At 43.5% G+C, this 18,942-nt stretch overlaps 1 protein-coding gene across 3 annotated transcripts in view; it reads left to right on the top strand.

Annotated features, from left to right (window-relative positions):
- Positions 1-18,942, top strand: part of CLPB (caseinolytic mitochondrial matrix peptidase chaperone subunit B) — a 144,555-nt gene that overhangs the window by 72,349 nt on the left and 53,264 nt on the right. The window lies entirely within an intron of this gene.

Raw genomic sequence — 18,942 nt, 5'->3', positions numbered from 1 at the left:
GCTGTCACTTTTCCCTCCTACTTGCCTTTATCCCATTCTGACCTCTCCTTGGGATAGGGAGAAATGCATCTTGCCAAGGTGTTGTCATGCCTAGGCTTCTGAGTATGTCACATGACTGCCTGTTCATGCCCTTGCTACCACTTCTTGAGGGCTTAGGGACCCTCTTTTGGGCCTGGATGCCAAAGTCCTCCTTGTCAGTGGTCATTCTTCATAGAGCCTCGGAGCCGGAAGGAGCCTCAGTCACCCTGAGTCACCCTGATTGCTTGCTCCCCCTCCTCCTGGCAGGAACCTCCAACAGCTGGCAGGCTGGCATTTCCTTGGATCCTGGCAGGAACTGAGGGAACTCTACTTATTCCCCAGGAGTCCAGTCCGTTTTCATTCTTTAACTGGTTAAAATACCCTTTTTTTAATAAAAAAATACACTGATTTTCCTTCTCTGTAATTTCTGCCACCTGTCTTCTGCAACCTAATTACTTTTTCAAAATCCAGTATTCAGAGAAAGTTCTTTCAATCTCAGAGCCCTTGCCTCCATAGCCTAACATTCCTTGATTGTGTTCTAGTCCTTGTCATATGATTGGGTTGGGGGGATTTCCCAGTAATCCTGAAATCCTGTCACCTTCTATCAGCCACAGCCACATTGGCTTTGAACCTCGGCCTGGCCCATACCCCAGCCTGGGTGACCTGCCCCAGGGCAGCAGAGTGTACATGGGTCTGCGGCATGAACACTGTGAGGTGTAGGATTGCTGGTGGATATGGTGACAGTGCCTGGGATGATTGATGGTTTCAGAGCAAGTACTCACTACTCTCAGAAGCAAAGACTTAGGAAACATCTCCAAGCAAGATGCTACTCACTTTGTCCTTTGGAAAGATCTCAGGCAGGACATTTGCAGCTAAGAATTGGAGCATTCACCAGGGGGTTTCTTGCTGCCAAGCTTTAAAATCAATCAGTACTCCCAGCTATTGTCCAGTGGTTTACATTCCCTGCTTCCCCTCAGCCCCCAAACAGACAAGGAATTCACTCTAAAGAGAGACCCTCTCCCCAGCCTTCCAGATCGAACACCTTTGAAATGAAGATGCACAGGCCTTTTATGAAGTACCCCCACCCTCACCCCCCAGGCCAAGGCTGGTCCTTTGAGCCATTCCAGGGACATGGTTCCTGCCCATTGACTTGGAACAGATGCCCTTAGCCCCCAACTTAACAGTTCTCCCACCTGCCTTTTTACCCAGCATCCATTTACACCCCCTGCCCTAGCCTCCCAGCCTCAAGGGCCAAAACCATTAACCCACTTATTTCTCCTTTCCCGACCTGAACAAGTGGCCGTCACTCACGGCTTGCAGACCTGCCAACTTCTGTCCTCCCTCCCCCCTTGACCTCTCTTGGTCTGCCTGTGTGTGTGTGACCAGCCAACCGAGAGGCAGGATCCTGCTCCCTTGTCCTAGAGGCTATTGCCAGTCACATTTCCAAAGTCTTCTGACCTCAGCTGACCTCCTCCCAAGGGTTTCAGGAAGGCAGGAAGGCCTGCCTTCCTGCCCATCTAGCTTTCTTGGCCTGAATTTGCCACTGGCTTTGCTGCAGCAACGTAGAGAGGCTCTCTGGGAGATCCAGGCAGGCCTAGGCACAGGGGCAGCTGGTACTCACGAGGCCCACACAGAACCCTGATGTTTGAAATTGCTTAGTCCATAGGGTTTTAGAGCCCCCAGATTGTAGCGGGTTAGAGCTAGAGGAGGCAACCACTCTTGTCTCTGGCCAGGGGTCCCCATGTGAGAGCTGGGAAGTAGGTCAGGCAGCAGCATCAGTCTGTTGATTTGGGAAGTTCTCTGACCCCTTAGGAGGCAGCATGGAGTAGTAGAAAGGACACCTCAGACTTCAGAGTCAGGCCAACCTGGGTTTGAATGCCACCTCCCCCACAAACAAGCTGTATTGCCTTGGATGTTTTGCCATAACTCTCTAGGCCTCAGTTTTCTTGTCTGTCAGATAATACCTGGGAATTATCACAGGGATAACATGAGGACTAGTGATAATGTCTGGAAAAGCCCCAATACATGGTTGTGGCGCCATGATTGTATAAAGAGGTGACTCTCCCCCTGACAGCTATAATCCTCATTTCCTCCTCATGTAAAACCTGTGCTTCTGCCTAAAGACTTCTTAATTCTCTTTCTGCCACAACTTCTCCACCCTGCCTAAAACACCATCGAGTTCCCTCTCTTCTTATCTAGATCCTTGGGCCCTTCAAGGCCTCCCTATCTCAGGAAGCTTCTCTTGGTGCCTTGGTCCATTTTGATAGCACCACTTCTAAATTCTTGCGGTGTTGGGCTGGGTGCTTAGCACAGGTCATTTCTTCATCTTTAGAAGGTCCTGTAATGTAGTAAAAAGAATACAAGTTTGGGAATCTGACAGACCTGGGTTTATTTTTTTTTTTAAGATTTTTGTTTATTTATTTATTCATGAGAGACACACAGAGAGAGAGAGAGAGGCAGAGACACAGGCAGAGGGAGAAGCAAGCTCCATGCAGGGAACCTGACTGTGGGACTCAATCCCAGTTCTCCAGGATGAGGCCCTGGGCTGAAGGCGGTGCTAAACCACTGAGCCACCCAGGCTGCCCAGACCTGGGTTTAAATCTCTGCTCTGTACTGTCACTGTGGGCTAGGTAGTTGTCATTTCTGAGACCATGGACATCAGGGCATCCTACAATGGATCAGGCAAATTGACCCTGATCCCAAGAGACTCTCAGAGTGGTAGAGGAGATAGATACAGAAACAGGCAGTTACAGCGGGGTGGGTGTTGGCAGGGGACTGGATAGGAGCTCTGGAGACATAAAGGAGGAAATACCTACCTCTGCCTAGTGAGCAGGAAGGTAGAGTTAGTTACAGAAAGCTTAGGGGGAGGGGGTATAAGATGTGTATGCTTAAGCCTTATCAGGAAGGATAATGGGAATTTGCCAGACATATTTCTGTGGATGGATTCTTAGTTCCAAATTCACCAATTTTCTACTCATGAGCTCCACACAGAAGTGGAGGTCTTTGTGGTTTTCATTCTGCGAACGTGCTGCTTCTGCCTGTGTTGTTGGCTTATGAACTAGAAAGCTGTACCTCAGCACTTGACTGCCAGGTACAAGAAAAGGTTTGAAGGAGATAGTAGGGAGAGACAAAGATGACTAGGGAAAGGAGTAATCAGGGAGGGTGCGGAGACACCTCCCTCAAGCCACTGAAGCTGACTTGCCAGTATTTCTAGGGCTCCTCAGAGACTTTCGTAGCCTTTCCTCCCAGGGATGTGATTCCACTGCCAGATCTACCTTCCTAAGACATACCTCCAATAATGGCAGCTCTTCTCAACCAGGGTTCCTCCAGAGAATTGAGCCCTAATACTCTAAAGTTGTCCACTGTTCACAAGGAATAACTTCTCTCCCAGGCATCTAAAATGGTACAAGTTATGCACCGTTCTTGGGAGAACTGAGAAAATCATTCCTCAGATAATTTCCTGTATGTGGTTCAGAGGAGAAACCCAGTTGAAGAAAGTGGCAAGGAAAGAGAATGAGCTGTGGAGTCAGGATCTGAATGCCAACCCTGCTATCAAATAGCATGTGATCCTGGGCAAGCTCCTGACTGCTCTGAGGTTCTTTTTCCCCATCTGGAAATGGGAGTATGCCACCTACTCTCAATGGTTTTGTCAGGATTAGGGCATGTATAGATTCTACAAAGTAGGTACTTTATAGATAATACCTATTATTATTAACTTCAGAAACATTCGGTGCTTATCTGTTAAAAAATAAATACAAACTAGGGGCACATGGCTGGCTCAGTCTGTAAAGCATACGATTCTTGATCTTGGGATTGGAATGCCACATTGGGTATAGAGATTACTTAAAGAAAATGAAACCTCTAAAATAAATACATACACATACACATATATACGAAATATAAAAAGAATCCTACCCATCCTAACTTCTTAAGCTGCTTTTGGAGTTGTTCTAGTCTGACCCTCACTTAACTTTGTCCCCAATGCTCCCTGAATATCCGGCTCTACAGTAATGTTGCTTTGGTGTTCCCACCGAGGTGCATTAACTCACACAGGTCTTTCTGCCAGTCAGTCCCCACCTCCCTTCTAAACTCGTCCCTGTTCCTTGGGATTTGGGTCCAGTCCCCACTACTAGATTGAGGTAGGTTGAGGGCAAACACTGTGTCTTACTTGCCCCTGCCTCCTTTACCAGTGCTCTGTACATAGTTTAGTACATGTTTGGATGCACTGATAAATCTCTAAGGCCACTGTAGATCTTCCGTTTTGAGATGTGGCACCCTTGTTTCCTGGCCTGCTTGTTGTTAGTGTCAGATTGTATCTGGTATTTTAGAGCTTCACACACAGGGATCCACCTCTTTGCAACCATCTTCGCAGTTACAGTATCACTGCCTTTTCAGTGCTCCTCACCTCAGAAACACTTGGCCTTTATGAAACCTAATAATACTTTCCCTGGGGTTTCCCTTAGCCTCTTTTCTTTTACCTATTTTCATGGCTCTTCCTTGCCTTCACTCCCAGGGGCACAGCTCAGTTAACCAGCCATCATCAAATGAGTCAGATTCCCCACTGTCTCCGCCTAAGGCAAAGAGCCTTTCCAGTGCTGACATCTTCCCTTTAACACCCTGTTAGTTTGTTTTTGGGGATGGAAATTTAGAGTTCCATTTCTTGTTCCACTTCACTGTCTGTCCATCTGGCTCTACTGCCAGATGCTGAGGGAGTCAGCTTTGCCTCAGGCTGTCCTCTGGAAACTTCACCCTCTGATTCTTGCCAGCAGTACAAAGAAGGGGAATGAGCACTGGGCTGAAGATCAGATGTTCTGGCTCTGCTACCAGCAAATCCTTTCTCCTTTAGGCAAATCCTTTCTTCTCCTCAGTAAAATAGAGAAGAAGCTGATCCCATGGACCCCTTCCAGCTCCAGCGTCCTATGTAACCCCTGGGCAAGTCTTCATTCATTTTTCAAACACTTACTGAGTACCTCTCCTGTCATAGGCCCTACCCTAGGCACCTGGGAAATAAAGATGATCCAGACATGGTCTTTGCCCTTAAGGAACTCATAGTTCAGAGAGGAAGTCAGAGATTCTAACAAAGAATTGCTATCAGGTATATTAATGGAGATGTATAGGAGGTGCTCAGGGATCACAGAGAAAAGACCTTTCGGTCCCTGGGGAGGGCAGGGAAAGCATGGTGTCGGGGATGGTGTCTGCACTAAGTCTTACAGGATGAATGCAAGTTTATCAGGTGTCTGAGGGAGAAAGGCAGAGGAACAGCATCTCCAGAGGCATAGAGTATGAAGCAGCTTACTTTATTCAGTACATTGCAGGTAGTTCAGAAGAGTGAATTTATAGGGTACAGATGGAAGGCTCAGAAGGCAAGAATGGAAAGCGGGAGCTAATAATGATGAAGGCCTGTACCAAGCTCTGCTAAGGAAATTGGACTTTATACTCCAGTGAGAAAACATTATAATTTGGGGGGGGGGGGGGGCGGTGAGGATTGGATTTATGTTTTTTTTTTTTTTGGATTTATGTTAATGTGAAAAATGGTATAGGAGTTTCAAAAATGTTTATCAGTAATTGAATGGATAAATAAATTACAGAATGTTCGCACAATGGAATAATCAATTGAATGAATGAATGAGCAGACAGTCTCTTTCAACACGAATGAATCTCACAAACCTAACATTCTGGATATAAGCCAAACATGAAAGAGTACTTACTCTATGACTGCATTTGTATATGCAGAGTCCAAAATAAACAAAACTAGCCAGTGGTGTATGAAGTCAAGGTAGTGGTTGCCCTCAAGCAGGCAGGCAGTGACTGGGAGAGGGCACTGGGGCTTCTGGGATACATAATATTCTTTTTCTTTAGATGCCAGTTGTGCAGCTATATCCACCTTGTTGAGAATTCTTTGAGCTATACCCTTATGTACTCTCTCTACTTTTCTGTATATATGTGTTATACTTGAAAGAAAGGTTAAAGAAAATGGGAAAACATGGGTAAGAAGGGGCATGACTGGAGGAAGGGAAAATATTTCATTTAAAGTCTTGGGACACCTGGGTGGCTCAGCAGTTGAGTGTTTGCCTTTGGCCCAGGGCGTGATCCCGAGATCCAGGATCGAGTCCCTCATCGGGCGCCTAGCAGGGAACTGGCTTCTCCCTCGGCCTGTGTCACTGCCTCTCTCTCTGTGTCTTGGATGAATGAATGAATGAATGAATGATTGAAATCTTTTAAAAAAAATAAAAAATAAAATCTATCGTAATTGCCTAGGTGAGCCCTAAACCAAGGCACTTGCAGTAGGAAGGGAGGGAAGACTGATCCCAGAAAGAGCGAGGAGTAGGATCAGATTGTGAGAGAGAAGGAGGAGTCAAGATGAGGTCCAGGTTCTGGGTGGGATGGCCAAGTAGATGGCATGTACCTGCACTGAGATAGGAAATAGAGGATTGGAGATACAGGGGAATGACCAGTGCTATTTTAAAGATTTCCTCCTTCTCTCCCACTTTTAGATTCCATGGTCTGATGTTCTGATGATTCCCTTGCTGTTTTCTCCCTTTTTACACTCATCTGGTGAAACACTAACTGTACTTAAACCCAATTTCTTTCTACTTCATGTCTGTATCTGAAGAGCTGAATATTGCTGGAGAAAAAAAAATCACACAACCATGCTAACTGGACTCACTTTGCATTTACAACCATAAATCTCACTTAGCACTGCCATCTACCCCACTGTACTTGTGAGTAAAATCACCATCTTGTTCTGGAGCAAGACACCTTTTTAAGACCTTCTTTCTCCTCATGCCTACAGTCCCCTTCTCCAGCTCCCAAGCCAATGATCCTACCTCACACCTCCTACAGAAAATACATTGTAGTCAGAGGGGAACTACCTCATCTTCCCAACACTTTCCCTAGCCTACCCCCATCTGTACTTGAATGCTGCCTGACTTCCTCTGTAGTTCCTACAACCAACCCTGCATTTGGGCTCAGGCTCCTATTTCCTCTGCTTCTCAAGGACTTTGCCCCATCTCTGCTGGCTGATTCCAGTCAGCATAAAAACATGCCCTAGCATCACTCATCTTAAACAACAAAGCAAACTAAAAATTTCCTGGGGCCCCATATCTCTTTCCAGCTGCCACCTCATTTCTCTCCATCCCTTCATGATAAAAGTCCTGAAAAAGAATGATCCCTATCCACTTAATCCACTTCCCCAGCTCCTGTTTTGCCTTCTGTCTCAGTGTCAGCCAGGCCACAATATGCATCTGCTTTTCTCCCAAAATTGGCATCTGTTAGGTCTTCCTCAACTCAATAAATGATACCGTCACCTACATAGTTTTCAGGCCCCAAATCATGGTGCCATCCTTAAAGTCTCTTTTTCTCTTATATTCCTATCAGATCCTTCAGTAAGTCCTGTCAGTTTTTGATGTGTTTTTTTTTTTTAAGATTTTATTTATTCATAAGAGACACAAAGAGAGAAATAGAGAGATAGGCAGAGGGAGAAGCAGCCTCCCCACAGAAAGCCCAACCCAGGACTCGATCCCAGAATCCCAGGATCATGCCCTGAGCTGAAGGCAGACTCTCAACCACTGATCTACCCAGGCACCCCAGGTCCTGTCACTTGTACCTCTAAAGTACATCTTGAACCCATTCCTACTTTGCCATTTCCATTGCCACAGCTCTAGTCCCAGTTCAGGACAATGATTAGCATAGCTTCTTGGCTAGTCCCACAATTTCCACACTTGTCTCCCCAGATCCATCCTCCAAATAATAACCAGGGGCATCTTTTTAAAACATAAATCTTGGGTGCCTGGGTAGCTCAGTCAGTTAAGCATCTGCCTTTGGCTCAGGTCATGGTCCCAGGGTCCTGGGATTGAGCCCCGCATCAAGCTCCCTGTTCAATGGGGAGCTTGCTTCTCCCTCTCCCTCTGCCACTCCCCCTACTAGTGCTCTCTTACTCTTACTGTCAAATAAATAAATAAAAATCTTTAAAAATAATAAAACATATATCTTGTCTTTGTTCTATTTAAAACCTTCCATTGGTATGCCACTGATACTAAAACAAAATCCAAACTCCTTCTTACTTCTTACTAGAGCCTATAAGGCCCCATGGAACCCACACCCTGCCTGCTTCATCATTAGCCACTCTCCCTCTTGTTCACTATTCTCCAGTTACACTGGCCTACTCTTGTCCCTCAGGCACACTGAACCTCTGTACATACCTCTCTGAGTGATTGGAATGACTTCCCCTTGGAAATTTAGGTCTCGACTTAAATGTCCCCTCCTCAGAGAGGTCTTCCCTGAGTACCCTCATAAGATAGCTCCCCCAGTCACTTTCTGTCATATTATTTCTTTTTATCTTCTCTCTCCTATTTAAGAGTCCCTAAAATGATCATGTTTGTTGGTTTATTATCTCTCTCTCCTCCACTAAAAGGTAAGCCTTATGATCATAGAGACCTTGTCTCTTTATTTTACTGCTATATTCATAGCTCCTAGGACAAAAAAACCTCATAGCTGGCACATGGTAGGTGATTAACAAGTAGCTGTTGACCAACCAGGCAACCTGTGGAACACTCTTGGAGAGCTGTGTAGCTGGCAGTTGGATAAATGGGTCTGAAGCTCAAGAGAGAAAAGATCTAAGTTGAGCGTGAAAATTTCAGAGCCGTTGGTCTCTTGAGGGTGGTAGAAGCTGGCTACTTCTGTGAGTTGCCCATGGAAAGTTAACAGAGCCAGAGACCTAAGAACACAACTGAAAGAACCTACAATTTAGATGTGGGAGCATGAGAAGAAGAGCCAGTGCAAGAGTGTCAAGGAAGTGTCAAAGAAGGAAAGGGAGAAGCAGAGGAGAGTGAAGAATGGGTTGCTCTAAAGCAGCACTTGTCAAACAACCTCTGAAAGATCTGTTGTTTGAATTTGCAATCTGTCATGAACCAATACTTTTGTAACAAAAAAAAACAAAAAACAAAACAAAACAAAAAAAACAGGGCAGCCCGGGTGGCTCAGCGGTTTAGTGCCACCTTCAGCCCAGGGCCTGATCCTGGAGACCTGGGATCCAGTTCCGCGTCAGGCTCCCTGCATGGAGCCTGCTTCTCCCTCTGACTGTGTCTCTGCCCCTCTCTCTTTCTCTGTGTCTCTCGTAAATAAATAAATAAAATCTTTTTAAAAACCCAATAAATTACTAGAAAATTATATTTTAAAAAGGCATATGAGGGATACCTGGGTGGCTCAGTGGTTGAGCGTCTGTCTTCAGCTCAGGTCGTGATCCTGGGGTCCTGGGATTGAGTCCTGCATCAGGCTCCCTGATGAGAAGTCTGCTTCTCCCTCTGCCTCTCTCTCTGTGTCTCTCATGAATAAATAAATACATAATTGTAAAAAATAAAAAGGCATACATACAAGATGGAGGCCCAAATTTGTCATTAGGTCCAATAGATATGAAATTATCCTAAGTTACTTTAAAAGTTTCCAGACACTCTCACTGTACTTATCAAGGCTCATGGACTGGCACCAGTTCATGGACCACACCTGAGACATCACTGCTCTGATGGCACTCCTGGGCAAGAAGGGAAGACAAATGAGCAGAATATAGCCTCTGCCCTCAAGTAGCTTAAAGTCCAGTGGGATAGAACATTTGGGACACATAGTAACACTGTGTAGCAGAGAGATCAGAGCACTGCCATTAGGATGTGGGCACCCAGCTTGCAACCATCTACCCCTGTAGGACTTATGGCATCCCTGGCATCACTTGTCTCATCTGTATGATGAAGAAATCATGTCAGATAATTGGACACTGAAGGTTTCCTCATATTGTTTGGATACAGAGCTAAAAACCCTCAGTGCCAATAGTTGTCTATGGGAGGGATGGGGAGTGACTGCTAATGGGAACAAGGTTTCTTTTGGGGATGGTAAAAATATTCTAAAATTAGGTTATGGTGATGGTTGTACAACTCTATAAATAAACTAAAAGCATTGAATTACATCTTTAAATGGATGAACTTTATGATATATAAATCATAGCTCAGTGAAGTCGTTATAAGTGAAAGAAAGAAAATCCTACTTGCCACTCAAAACCAAGAATGATTGCCTGTGTGGGTGAGTGGTTGCAGGCCAGAAAACCAGGAGGACCCGACTGACCCCATAGCTAGGTTGGTGGTTAAGAGGAGCTCCTCTGTTGTGTATAAATTTTCTTTTTACAAAGAAGCGGTAGTGGAAAGGGAGGTGGGTGGGGGGATGAGGTGACTGGGTGATAGGCACTGAGGGGGGCACTTGACGGGATGAGCACTAGGTGTTATGCTATATGTTGGCAAATCGAACTCAACAAAAAAAATACAAAAAAAACTTTCTTTTTAAAGAATACTATTCAAAACAGCTGTAAAACTTTTTCTTAAAAACTGGTCTTTTTGTTGATTTCCTCTTATTAGTTTAACAACTATTTATGGCACTCCCATCCTTGTGAAGCTTAAACTCTGGCAGAATATAGACATTTTGCAAAGAATTTCCAAATTATTAGCTAATTTCCACTGAGGTAAGTATTATTAAGGAATAGTAGAGGGTACTATGAGAAGGGACCTAATCTGTTCGGAAGTGAGAGACGTCTTCCCTGAGCAAATGTGTTGAGACCTGAAGTGTAGATGTCAGCTCCTTGCTTAACTTGAGAAAGTCTCATGGAGAGCACTAGACACTAGTCATCCAAAGGAACCCAGCAGTCCAGTCGGGCATTGTGGGGAATGGAGGGGTTCTGTGGTGCTGTAATTGCAGTCCTCATGGTAGGTCAGGGCTAATGGGGGGCCCTCAGTGACCCTGAGTCTTTCCTCTGCCCTTGGCCTAGTCAGCCCCTTACCCAGTGCAGAGTAAAGAACTGTCCTTGCTAACCCCTAGGGAAAGATATTTCTGTATCCGAGATCCTGTGGACATAGAGGAGTCACTGCATGGTTGAGTTAGAGATGAGCGCCTGTCCACCAGAGCCCAAGCTCTCCAGAACCGCCTGCCATCCAGGCACCCGCATTTCATCAAGGCTCTAATCGGCTCCAAGCAGTCCTCATATGAGCCTGGCTGGTATCCGGCATGACCTCATCACCGCCAACAGTGGCAGCTGGAGGCCAAGTCGCCCCTGGGTGAAGGAGAGGTCAGCATCAGCTGGGCCAGGTCTGTTCTCTGTGCAGTGTGCTGCTTCACCTGCACTGTGCCTAGAAGCAGAGCTGAGTAGGATTCACATTTCCTAAGGCAAGGGCATCTGCCCTTTGCTGGCCCATTCTTGCTCCTTCAGTGAATGTGCTCGTGGACAGAATGCACAGAGAAAAGGCTGTGCTGCAGCCTTTAAGAAGCAATGTCAATCTGAAGGTTAGGGCCTGCAGCATAGCCGCAGAGTTCCCATCCTAGAGTCAGACTGGGGGGCTTGCTCAGGACCAAGTTTCCCTTCCCTAAAGGAGTTTTGCTTCTAGTATTCATGCTGTCTCTTCCTCTACAAAGAGGCCTGGCAGTGTCCCAGAAAGAGCACAGCAGAGATGCTCTCTGTAGGTTTATACACAGACTCCTTCCTGAACATCATTTTGGAAATGAATTCTTTTAAATGTGGCAGAGGAAAGAGCTTGCCATGTCAGGAATCCTCCAGAAACTCCCTTTGAAGTAATGAACCTGTGTGGTTGAATGTGCTGAGTGGGGGTCAGGTGGCCTGGCACTAACTCAACCTTGCTGTGCAACCTTATTTTCCTGCAGCTCACCACCAATATCCCTTTTCTTGGTTCCTCTGATATATGCTTTTAAAGTGTTCTGTATAATTTATTTTTTTACCCTTAACCACATGTTGTCATATAGCTATTTGATCAATAGACCTCTCCTTTGTTATATAATGTGTTCCCTGAAGGTAGAGTCTGCATCTGCAGGGCTTACATTCCCAATACCCTGTAATATCCTTAGCACATAGTGGGTGCTTGGTAAACATTTGTTGAGTAAGTGTATTTATAAATGAGCACTAGGTGTTATAGGAAATAAAAAAGAAAAAATACAAGCTCTTCCTTCAGACTGCACCCTCTAGACTGCTAGTTTGGTGCAAAGGCTCATACACACAGCACACTGAGAACAGTGCAGAACCTTGAAATAAACTTATGTGAAAGGCAGAATAAACAAGTGTAATTAACAAGGAGGGGAAGATCAGTGTTGGCATTGTGGAAGCTCCGGAAGGAGGGGGACTGGAGACAGTCTCAAAGGACAGGTGTAGTTCAAACAAGCAGAGGGAAGGAGGAAAGCTTTTCAGGTGCATCAGTAACAGAAATGAGGTTTGCACGTTGGAGATGCAGAAGAATCCGACCACCTGCTGGATTATGGGTAGGGAGTGTGGAGGGCCTTGGGGATGAGCCAGAGAATTTGTACTCCATTTTGAAATCAATGGAGAGTTCCTGAAGTGACTGTTTAGTGACTACAGTGATTTTTACTTTAAAGATTTTATTTTTTTAAATTTATTTTAGAACGAGAGAGAGAGTGTGAGCAATGCACATGAGCGGGGGTAGGGGCAAAGGGAGGAGAGGGCAAGCAGACTCCCTGCTGAAAATGGAACCTGACAGATGGGGGGGCTCCATCTTAGCACCCTGAGATCATGACCTGAGCCGAAACCAAGAGTCAGATGCTCAACCACCTGAGCTACCCAGGTGCCCCAACAGTGATTTTTACTTTAAAAAATGTAAAAGATACAAATTTCAAGTGGTACCAGAGGATATTTAGTAGAAAAGAGGTCTCCCTTGATCATTCCTGGTCCTCCTCCTCAGAGGCAACCACCGTAACTTGTCTTAAGCATTCTTCCTATTGCTGCTGTAAATAGATTATCAAAACCTTAGTGGCTTAAAACAACTCAAGTTTATTATCTTAAAGCTCTGGAGAGGAGTCTGGAATGGGTCTCTCTGGACTAAAAGTAAGATGTCAGCAGTACATTCTTTTTTGGAGACTCAGAATCTGTTTTCTTGCCTTTTCCAGCTTCTGGAGGCTGCCCACATTCCTTGTCTCACAGCCCCCCCCCCCCCCTTATGTCTTCAAGCTGGCAGTGATCAATTGGTCTTCTCCTTTTTCACACTGACATTGAGTCTTCTGGCTCCCTCTTTCACTTTTAAGGACCCTTGTGATTACTTTGGATCCACCTGGGTAATCCAGGGTAATCTTCCCTTCTCAGAGTCAGCTGATTAACAACCTTAATTCTATCTACAACCTTATTCCTCTTTGCCAAGTGATTTAGCTCATTCACAGGTTCCAAGGATTAGAATGTGGACATCATTGGGGGGCCATTATTCTGCCTGCCACACTCTCAGAGATATTTTATGTTTTATTTTTCTTCCTATTTTTGAATAGTTAATACTTGCACACAGTACAAAATTCAAGAGTCTGCAGCAAAAGATCTTACTCCCACCCCATCACCAACCCAAGTATTGCCCTGTTTCTCCACTCTATATTTATTACTTTTTCCCTTGAAATTAATAAGCAGTCTGCAGATAGACAGTTTTGACCATGCAGATATCTTGCTCCTCTTCCATTGATAACTCTTTCCTGAACCAGTCTTCACACAGTGGTTACAAAATTAATAGTTTATAACTTTCCCAACTCCAGCAGTTACTCCACATTGACCATTCAGCACTTGGCATCCTGGGGTAAACGAAAACCCTTTCTCCCCCATATATCTATCTAATTGTGAAAATGTGCTCATGGATACTATAATTGTTCTGTAACTCATTACCATTCTTAGTTATGTTGGTGCTAATGTGCTAAAATTGTCTCAGATTTAGCCAGTGTGGCATACCTCAAATTTTTTTTTTTTTGGTAACATTTCCATATTTCCTGGCATCACAAGATGTTTCAGTCTTATATCCACCTTGCTGCTGCCCTGGAATCAGCCATTTCTCTGAGGAGCCCTGAGACTTTTTAGTGAGCAATGATATTAGAGACTGAAACCTGAGTACCTAGTTTGCTTATTACCCCTTCTGTTTATAGGACCATGAAATATATATTGTTATATACACATGTGCTTACATATCCATCACAAGATACATACACGTGCATATACATATATAGACACATATGCACGTACATATTTTTGAAATCTTGAATACCACTACCTCCCATTCCAGTCCATCCCTGCAAGGTTCTTCCTTGTCTTCACATATTTCTTATTTGTACACCCCTTCTGTAGGAGAATGCTAGCTCCAAACTGATACAGTTGCTCATTTTCTTACTCCTATGATATATCTAAGAAGGCTTCAGCCTTGCCTTACCCATACCACTATAGAAAACAGACCTACTAAACAGAGTTCAGATCAGGATTTACTTGCAGTTCTCATACCTACTCCATCCAAGGCTAAGAGTATATAGTCGAATACTAGATTCATAAGTTACTTGGTGGTATTTTTTCCCCTTCAGTATGTGCGTTACTCATGTGAAATATATTTGGGTTAATTTTTCAATTCACTTTCAGTTTTAGGGTTTGTCTCCCCTACCTGTTTTTGTATTAATTTTGTTGTTTGAGCTATATAGAAAGATACTCAGAGAAGTGAAACTCTCTCCTGTATCCCTTTTTCCCTTTTTCTGCTCCTCTCAGGGAGCCCTTATGTTATGTTTCCTTGTATAAGCAAATTATATGTATTTTTAAATTTGCCCTTTTTTCCTACACAAAAAATAATACCCAACATATACTCTCCTGCAGTTTGCTTTTTTTGCATAACTGTATTTCCTGGAAATCACTCAGTATCAGTTCCCAGATATCTTTCTCATTTTTTATTTTTTAAGAAGATTTTATTTTATTTATTCATGAGAGACACATGAAGAGAGGCAGAAACACAGGCAGAGGGAGAAGCAGGCTCCTTCCAGGAAGCCCGATGTGGGACTCCATCCTGGGACCAGGATCACGCCCTGAGCCAAAGATGCTCAACTGCTGAACCACCCAGGTATCCCTCTCTCATTCTTTTTTATAGCTGCATAGTATTCCATTGTGTATATGTACTATATACTCTATGCTTGGACATTGAGGTCTCCAGTATTTTTGAGTTACTCATAATGCTAAAGAATGCTAAATGAATAACCTCTTGCATGTCTATTTGGGATTGTTGGAGGTATGTCTTTACAGTAAAGCCCTAGAAGTGGTATTGCTGGGTCAAAGGGTAGATACATATGTCCTTTAGTTTGATACTGTGCATTTCTCCTCCACAGAAGTTGTACCATTTTGCATTCTTGCTAGCAACATATGAAAGTACTTATTTTTCTCACAACCTCTCCAACAGAGTGTATTGTTTAGCTTTTAAGTTTTTGCCAATCTGATAGGTGATAGTATCTCAGCATATTTTAGTTTGTCAATTGTAGAAAGCGCTATATTCAAGTCACCAAGTATAAGTGTATTATTATCTAAATATGTCTTAACTTTGGTTATTAATTGATATACTTGGCAGCTCCCACATTCGGGGCATAAATATTCATGATTGTTAGGTCCTCTTGTTGGATAGATCCTTGAAGTATGATATAGTGTCCCTCTTCATCTCTTACTACAGTCTTTGGGATAAACTTTAATTTATCTGATATAAGGATGGCTACCCCTGCTTTCTTTTGAGGACCATTTGAATGGTAAATGGTTCTCCAACCTTTTATTTTCAGGCTGTAGGTGTCCTTATGTCTAAGATGAGTCTCTTGTAGACAGCAACAGATGGGTCTTGCTTTTTTATGCAGTCTGAAACCCTGCACCTTTTGATGGGGTCATTAAGCCCATTCACGTTCAGAGTTACTATTGAAAGATATGAATTTAGTGTCATTATGATACCTGTTCAGTCCCTGTTTTTGTGGATTGTTTCCTTGGACTTTCTCTTTCTTTTACACAGTCCCCCTTAATAGTTCTTGCAGAGCTGGTTTGGTGGTCACATATTCTTTCAGTTTCTGCCTATCTTGGAAGCTCTTTATCTCTCCTATTCTGAATGAGAGCCTTGCTGGATAAAGTATTCTTGGCTGCATGTTCTTCTCATTTAGGACCCTGAATATATCCTACCAGCCCTTTCTGGCCCGCCAGGTCTCTGTGAAGAAGTCTGCTGTTATCTTAATGCTTCTCCCCATAAAGGTTAGGGATTTCTTGTCTCTTGCTGCTTTAAGGATCTTCTCTTTATCTTTGGAATTTGCAAGTTTTACTATTAAATGCCAAGGTGTTGAGCAGTTTTTATTGATTTTAGGGGGGAATCTCTCTATCTCCTGGATCTGAATGCCTGTTTCCATTCCCAAGTTAGGGAAGTTCTCAGCTTTGATTTGTTCAAATACACTTTCTAGACCTCTGTCCCTTTTGGCGCCCTCTGGAACCCCAATTAAACGTAGATTTTTCCTTCTGAGGCTGTCATTTATTTCCCTTAACCTATTCTTATGATCTTTTAATTGTTTTTCTCTTTTTCCCTCCGTTTCCTTCCTTGCCTTCAACTTCTATGTCACTCACTCGTTCTTCTACCTCGTTAACCCTCGTCGTTAGGACCTCCAGTTTGGATTGCATCTCATTTAATTGATTTTTAATTTCTGCCTCATTAGAACTAAATTCTACAGTCATGAAGTCTCTTGAGTCCTTTATGCTTTTTTCTAGAGCCACCAGTAGTAGCTTTATAATTGTGCTTCTGAATTGGCTTTCTGACATTGAATTGTAATCCAAATTTTGTAACTCTGTGGGAGAGAGGACTGTTTCTGATTCTTTCTTTTGAGGTGAGGTTTTCCTTCTAGTCATTTTGCTCAGTGCAGAGTAGCCAAAAACAAGTTGTACTTGATAGAAGCGCAAACTCTTCTCACTGTAGCATTCCAGTTGTTCTCTCTTTAAATCTCAGGCTGAATTCGTGGGTTTTCAGGATGATTTGAAATTTATCTAGGTAAGTTGGTGGGGACAGGTGACTTGGGGACCCTACTCTTCCGCCATCTTGCCCCACCTCTCTCAGCATAGTTTTAGTTTGATTCTTGTTATGAGTGAGCTGAACATCATTTCATATGTTTAAGAGCCATTTTAGGGATCCCTGGGTGGCGCAGCGGTTTGGCGCCTGCCTTTGGCCCAGGGCGCGATCCTGGAGACCCGGGATCGAATCCCACGTCGGGCTCCCGGTGCACGGAGCCTGCTTCTCCCTCTGCCTGTGTCTCTGCCTCTCTCTCTCTCTCTGTGTGACTATCATAAGTAAATAAAAATTAAAAAAAAAAAAAAGAGCCATTTTATATCTGCTTTTGTAAATTGTCTATTCATGTCTTTTGCCCATTTTTCTATAGGACTTTTGGTCTTTGTTTTTATATGTTAAGGGTGTTAGCCCTTTATCTGTGATATATATTGCAGATATTTTCTTCCACCTTAGATTGATATGTTTTTAACACTTCCTGTATATTCTGATATACAACCAGGATTGCGAACTACTGGGATAGTTAAAGCTGTGCCAGTTGGAACTGTTTCTTAAATGAAAGTGCCTACAGAGAAAGGATCATGAACTGAGGACTTAACCTCAGGTGTCACCTGTAACTTGGAACAAAAGAATGAACAGGAACCTCCATAGGCAGATAAAGTCATGGGTATTATGTTTCATGAAAATTAAGGGTGAAAGAGTTGCAGGATTGGTCAGCAGCATTGGTTACTATAACCATGAGGAAGAAAAAAGAGTTGTTGGCTGTGATAATGAGGTCCATACCTCTGTCTTCCAACACTGCTTCATCCCTGTTCATTTAGGCTAAGAGAAGATTCTCCTGATCTCTGCGATTTTGTCTAGCATTATTTGCAGGGACTGGATTATAGGATGCCTTTCCTGACAAATAGAAATTGAAGGAATGTAGCCCAACTGCATCATAACTAGAGTGTAATTATTCAGTTAGTAAATATTAAGCTCCTACTGTGTGCCAGCTACTATTCTAGCCACAGTCTCAACAAGGACCTCATTTTAAATATGTGATTCTCTCTTACCACGTTCTGAAAAGTTTCTTTTCCGAAGTCCATCTGTCTGGTTTGTCATGTAGCCTCAACTGAAACAATCTTGGTGAAGTCCTTAGAATTAATTAGAGAAAAGTCCTCTTGAGGGAAATGGAATCATTAGCACCAGCTGGAAGCTCTGAGTCAAAAAATGTTCCTCTTGGTATAGACTGCAAATCTATTCCCTGCCCTCTCCTTCCTCCTAATCTCCCCACTGCCCTTCCACTTTTATTTTTGGTGGCTGTTGCCTGGTGACTGGGGTTGGCCATAAAGGAAGGAGCATAAACTGAGAGAGTCCTTGTTGGCAGTGACTTCTGATTTAAAAAAAAAAAAAAAAAAAAAAGCCACAATTTTATGAGGGAGATGAGCAATTCCTTCAGCCTTGATGGGTTGAAAAGCAGACATCAGCAGATGAATGGTTCCTGAGCCCAGGACTGGAGCCTGTAGCATTTAATATCATAAAGATACTCACCCCCACACTCCTGATTCTCTCCCTACTGGGAAGTACAGTTAGAAAAAATATTTCACTGGGTTCTGTTTTTGCAAGTGTTCTCAATGCCACTTGTAAAGAAGGCCTCCTGCCTTCCTGAAGGTTTATCTTCCCTGTGTATCTGAGTGTACAGTTGGCCCTTGAACAATGCAGTGGTTAAGGGCTCCATGCAAGTGCAAATCTGCTTGTAACTTTTGACTCTCCCAAAACTTAATTACTAATAGCCTGCTGTTGATCAGAAGAGTATGACCAATAACATAAACAGTTGATTAACACACATTTCGTATGTTATAGGTGTTATATACTGTATTACTGCAATAATGTAAGCTAGAGCAAAAATGTTATTTTAAAAATCATAAGGAGGAGAAAACACATTCATAGTACTACTGTACTTATCAAAATAAATCCATGTGTAAGTGACCTGCACATTTCAAACCTGTGTTGTTCGAGGTCAGTTAAACTTCATTTCAGTAAGCCTGGCTCAGCCACCACTTTAATGTACTGATAGCTCTCATCCAAGCAGAAGGCTTTA

The sequence above is a fragment of the Vulpes lagopus genome, chromosome 15 (genome assembly GCF_018345385.1).
Source record: "Vulpes lagopus strain Blue_001 chromosome 15, ASM1834538v1, whole genome shotgun sequence".
Taxonomy (NCBI): domain Eukaryota; kingdom Metazoa; phylum Chordata; class Mammalia; order Carnivora; family Canidae; genus Vulpes; species Vulpes lagopus.
The sequence above is the reverse complement of the archived record's forward strand: the minus strand, read 5'-3'. Positions and strand labels throughout refer to the sequence as shown.